Below are 6,010 nucleotides of genomic sequence, written 5' to 3' on the forward strand. Positions count from 1 at the left end.
ATAACTTTTAACATTAAACTAAACTAAACTAGAAATAATGAACAAAAAACAAAATATTTACAATTATACAATATATTTACAATATAAAAGTAGAATTAGTAATTTGTATATTGTAAAAGAGTCTAATTTTATTTTATCACTACCTTCTTGCTTGAGACTTGCCACTTAGAAAAATCATCGGGTTAAAGTTTAGTAATCCTATGTTGTTCTGTTAATTCAAGTTGTGGACTACCCATATGTGTGTACCAAAATCTATTTAGTCGTTTTTGAGTAAAAGAGTAACATGTGAACAATCATCTTCTCATGCTGTCGCAGTATTTGTGGGAAAGGTTTGGTAAAATTTCTTTACGACGTGATAAGAAGGAAATAATACAATAATTATAAACGTGTTATTTATATACTATTACACTTCTACAACTAAACAGCTGAACTAATTTTGATTACATTTAGCGTGGTAAAATTGTGATAAGTTCGTGCAAAAGAGAAATATTTATGCTTTCAATTTTATTTTATTCTAATCGAGACATACGAACTCTTAAAAGTCTGAAATAAAAGATTATTTATTCGACAACGATGTCAACCCGTACTGAAAGTCAAGCCTTACAAAAAATGCTGTGTACTGTGCCATAAACACCTCTTTACCACCAAGCAATGTACTAAGTCGTTCAGTGTGATCTTAAACAGCAATGTCCAAGTTTTTACCCGTGTTCTCACTCGGAAACTATTCCAAAGATTTAACAGCCATCGCCCACAACGGGTATAATATACCGCGGGAAAAGAAACGGCAAAAACTAGTAGAGCGACTGCAATGTAGCAACGACAGTTCCTAGTAGTGCTAATGTAATGTAACTATGCTGCTGAGGCTCAAAATATGTTGTACACCGAGGTGGTAGACCTGTGGTCGCGATGATAGCGGCCGATGGAGCGACTAGCGATTTATCGTTCGTTATTTGTTTGGTAAATAAAGGATTCATAATCATAATGAAGCCTTAACCATAGGTATGTATTAATTTTCATAAACTTTATGATAGAGCACTCACTTGTTTGAATAAGTGCGAATTAGCAAAAATAGCCCTATAGGGTCCAGCTCACCACCGATTACAAGAGACTAAGATTGTGTGTACTTCATACACTTGCCTATATACCTAACAGGCTTGTTATAATAAAATGAAACATCGTGATATTTACTGAGGGATTTGCATTACAGTGCAGTGATATATAAACAATAGAAAAAAGGTGATCCAAGTTTTTCAACTATTTTCAAGGCAAATTTCAAGGAAATTCTTCTATATACCCATAAAATCTCCCCGAAAATAATATCTTTCTATTTGTGAAAACCGCATGAAATTCCTTTCGATTGTATGGATTAACCCTATCGAAGTAGCCTTCTAAAGTATTGGTAGTCATGAAAATAAGGGCTTAACGTTTTGAGATAATTATTTAAAGAAAGAGAACAGTATTTTATAAAACGCTTAAGAATAATTAATTCGCTGTTATGCATCAGTGAGACCACCGCCTTATGGAGGTGGTTGCACCTGCTCTCAACCCTGTAGGTCGGCGATAGCTATCGTAATAGATAACATACTTTTTATACCTGTTATAATTATCTTTATTTGGTCACCCCGTCACACGAACATTCACGGATCATTGGATAAAAAAACGTTGATAGTGTAAAAGTGTCGCTTGTGACTTTTTAATTATTTACGAAATGATAGGTTAATAAATGAAATTGTGTCTTAATGATGTTTACCTATTATGGGTTAGTTTATAGTCTGTATTGTGTATTAACTAGTATAATAACACGTTTTTTGTAGATCCGTGACATGTAATTATAAAAGCTATGTAATACTCGCCAACCTACACAATTTACAGAACGTTTCGTAAAAACTGTCATCGTCTTTTAGCCGCGGGAAAAATCATTTTGAAAAAGTAAAATAATAAATTTTACCTACTACTGTGACACTGCTGGGCAAGTGTCTCCTCCCGTAATGAGGGAGGGGTTAGGCCTTGAGTCTACATAACTACGAAATATCATAGGTGTGATAACGCAAGCAAAATGTTATAAATACAATCATAAATAATATCACGCCTTTTCCCCATAGCGATAGGCACTAAGCAGAGACCAAAGATTTGGTACGATTTGGACTTGCACAAAATTTCATTTTCGTAGGTATAATATTAACTAAGTATCTATATTATTCACGTAGGCAGTTAGTTTTAAAACGACTGGCAAAAGAATAGTTTCGTGCACGGAACATCACCCCTCACATTAGGCATAATAGCTGATGCGTTTGCCTCATTTAAAAAAACAAAAACTCCGCGACACTGACAGACATAGCTCGTTAGACGGTGACACGAAATTTTTCATTTTTCACCAACTTTTCCTATTTTGAATTATTAAAGCTGTTTTTTTTTTCTAAATATGTATTAGTGTTGGGTTGTTTATGTGTTGTTATCGATAATTTAGTCGATTATTTTGAGATTTTTTGTTGAAAAAAAAGACCTAAATTGATGAACGTAGGTATTTCCAAAAAAAATTGTGGGTACCCAATTTGTGGATTAAACTTAAAAGTGAAGCTTATTTTAGAAAATTATGTTTAATAAAGAAAAACAAGTATCTTTGTTCCTGAATAGCCTTAAATCACAAAAATATTATGTAAGATTCTTACTTTTTAAAATCTAGGCAGAAGTTGTTTTACATAAAGAAGTATTAACCCACTATTAATTCAAAAAGACTACACTAAACCAAACCCATCGAATTCGACTAAACCAATAATGAAATATCGATAAAAAAATAAAACAATCGACTTATTTACGGGTATCGACATGGCACAAACGTCAAAAAGAACAGCGCCCCCTGGTGGCAGATAATCACATCGCCATTATCCACCACCAGCCCGCTCACGCGACCTCCCAAACTTCCGAATAATCAGTTTATTTCGACAAAACTTCATCACATGTTGTTGATAGTATCTATTAGTTAACTTAGAACTTTTTTTGTATTGCAACAATCTCTTTTATTTGTATATGAGTTTTGTTTCCTGCTTGTAGAAAATCTGTTGTTTAGTTCCTCTTAGTTAAATTCGGTTTCAGTTTATACCTTAAATTTGATTGCTAAAATTACGGCTCAATCGAGTAAAAAGGTAACAAATTAGCCTCAGAGAGACTAAACATTATATTGCAGCGATTACGTGAAATAATATTCATAAAATTAAAATCTAGACCTACAGTTAGTACATACAACTTTAATATTAATATCCACCAACAAACGCATTATACTACGTGCAGTTATTGTCATCCAAAATAGGCCTCCCTTTCATATTCTTTATTTACCCACACCCACTCGATACAAAAGACAACATTTAAAATCAAATCCCAAACAAAGCGGACACGAATCGATATAAATTATTCGATAATCGATAGCGCAAGGACATTAATCGAATAGAATAGCTATGCGCCCACTGTATTATTCGATACAATTGCATGGGACAATGTGCTGTGCTTTGGATGGATAAATGAATGAGTTGAGAGGCGCCAAACAATGATATGACCGTAAGGTGGTCTGCTACCTATAGTAATGAAAGAGGATTAGGATATATACAATTTGGGAAACTGTTGAGACATTTTAGTTTGTTGTTAAATACATATAGCATCACGTCTGTTACCGTACAGGGTATAGTCAGAGGTGTATGAAATACAACCGCGTATCACCAATGTAATTTTAGTCCTATTTTACAGTGAGTCAGCCTATTGTGCCACATACTTATTATACCTACCTACTGCGTAAAGAGCACGTTACCAAACCTGTAGGTGTTGCGTACGCGTCGCTCACTTAAGAAAATGAACGGTGACTATGTATAATGGTAGTTTGATTGTGATTAGTAAATTTTTAGTTGTCTTGTTATATTAATATTTTTTGTTTTTTTTATTAGCCCCTTATGTGTCCCACTGCTGGGCAAAGGCCTCCCCTCTTTCCTTCCAAATCTGTCTGTCCTGTGCCAAGTTCCGCCACGATGGACCCGCAAATGCTGTTAAATCATCATGCCACCATCGTCGTGGTCGGCCTCGACAACGATGTCCATCCATGTGTGGTGTCCATTAATAATTAACAAAATAAATATTTTTTTAATTTCCTTTATCTAAAAACAACGACATCTTTAGCCGTGATGTGCAGTCTCACCGACCATAATATAGGCCTCTGGACAAAGTTTGGAAAGGCCCTAAAACTTGTCCAGTTTACGTGTGACGCGTGGTCACAGCGTGTATGTATGTCCGTGACAATGGCTGGTGTCACGCTGCCGTTATGTCCCTCAGTCACGGCACATCCATGCGTGACATTAACTTAATAAAAGGGGATCACACACTGACCAATTTTCTAACGAGAGCTAGTTCATTTGAAAAGTTAACTTTAGAATAAGTTGCAACTTTAATTTTGTCTTCCTCAAACCAATTTTTATTTCTTCCACGAAAGAGATCCAGGGTTATCTTATTTATAAGGCAGGACATTAGCGACGTTTCCAAGTTATAAGTGTATTAGAGCAATATATCGCTTATTCTAAGGAAAAATTGTGACGAAAACTTGTATGCTTGAGAGTTCTCCGACTTAGTTCTTCATAGGATACAAACTCGCACTTGTGGTGGACTCAAGACTAAACCCTTCTTCCATTCCGAGAGGAAACCCTTACTTAGCATTGGGACATACTAAGTTACAGTTATTACTTGTTAAGTTAACCAGAACTTGTCCAGAGATCGTAATACCAGCCGTTAATCTACATTAAACGACAGGTGAAATCGCACAACATTCACTGATCGCGTATTAAAATGCTACAAAATTGACATATGTTAAACACAGTAATAATTCGGGATACGTGTCACTGCGAAATATATCGTTTCCCATTTAATACGAAATCGACAGCATTCGAACGGAAGGGCATTAGTATCAGAATCGCATTACTCTTTGAACGACGGCGAACGCCTCATAAAATATTTCGCGGCCAGTTTAAGTAGAGCTCTCGATTTCCTTCGTAAAGTTCTTTAGGTCTTTTGGCATGTGAGGGTGCGGGAGGTCTTTTTATGTTGGTGTTGGATGGTCAATGTTCAATTGATATTAATGGCAGTACAACACCTGGTTCGCTCCTGGTCGCATAAGGCTTACATGCTAAATATAATTGAGTTGTATTTCTAAACGTTTGCTGTTAAATGCCATGTTCAGTACTTTTTTTACGACAATTTTTTTTTATAGGTTTGTAAGTGATGTTTTACTGAAAGGAGTGATGTTGTTTTTTGAAATGTGTGAATTCAGACATTATAAAGTTATTAGTCCACGTGCTTTAATTGTATTTATATTATATGGCAATTAAGGCGGACATACATATTATTATTAATTGCTAGCAAGTTATAGCGAAGCAGCGATGCACATTTTTCTTCAAAAATATAAGAAGTCAATAAATACTACTGCTACTAAAAAACACAGTTTTAACATTGTTATTAAGTGTTATTTAACAGTCTAGCCTAGTCAAAATCGGGCTTGAATAACTTTCGCACTAGGTCGACCACATACTATTCATAAAAAACTATGTTCATCCTAACTTTTAAACTTTCGCATTACATTATCCATACTTCCATACTAATATTATAAATGCGAAAGTAACTCTGTCTGTCTGTCTGCTACTCAATCACGCATAAATTACTGAACTAATTTGCATGAAATTTGGTATGGAGATACTTTGATACCCGAGAAAGGACATAGGTGATATATCATCACCCTACGACCAAAAGGGGCAGAGTACCAGTAAAAAATGTTACAAAAACGGGGAAAAATTTCACCCATTCTCTCTTATTGGAGGCAAGCGAAGTTGCGCGGGTCAGCTAGTATTATATAATAATAGAATACGGGATAACGATGAACACGCATTTTTCTAATACCCGACGTTTCAACGCAGGTTACATTGCAGTCGCTAACAGTTTTTATCCATCGAAATCGTGAAAGATACCGATAGTATAGGTACTT

This window comes from Anticarsia gemmatalis, chromosome 20 (assembly GCF_050436995.1).
Source record: "Anticarsia gemmatalis isolate Benzon Research Colony breed Stoneville strain chromosome 20, ilAntGemm2 primary, whole genome shotgun sequence".
Classification (NCBI taxonomy): Eukaryota; Metazoa; Arthropoda; class Insecta; order Lepidoptera; family Erebidae; genus Anticarsia; species Anticarsia gemmatalis.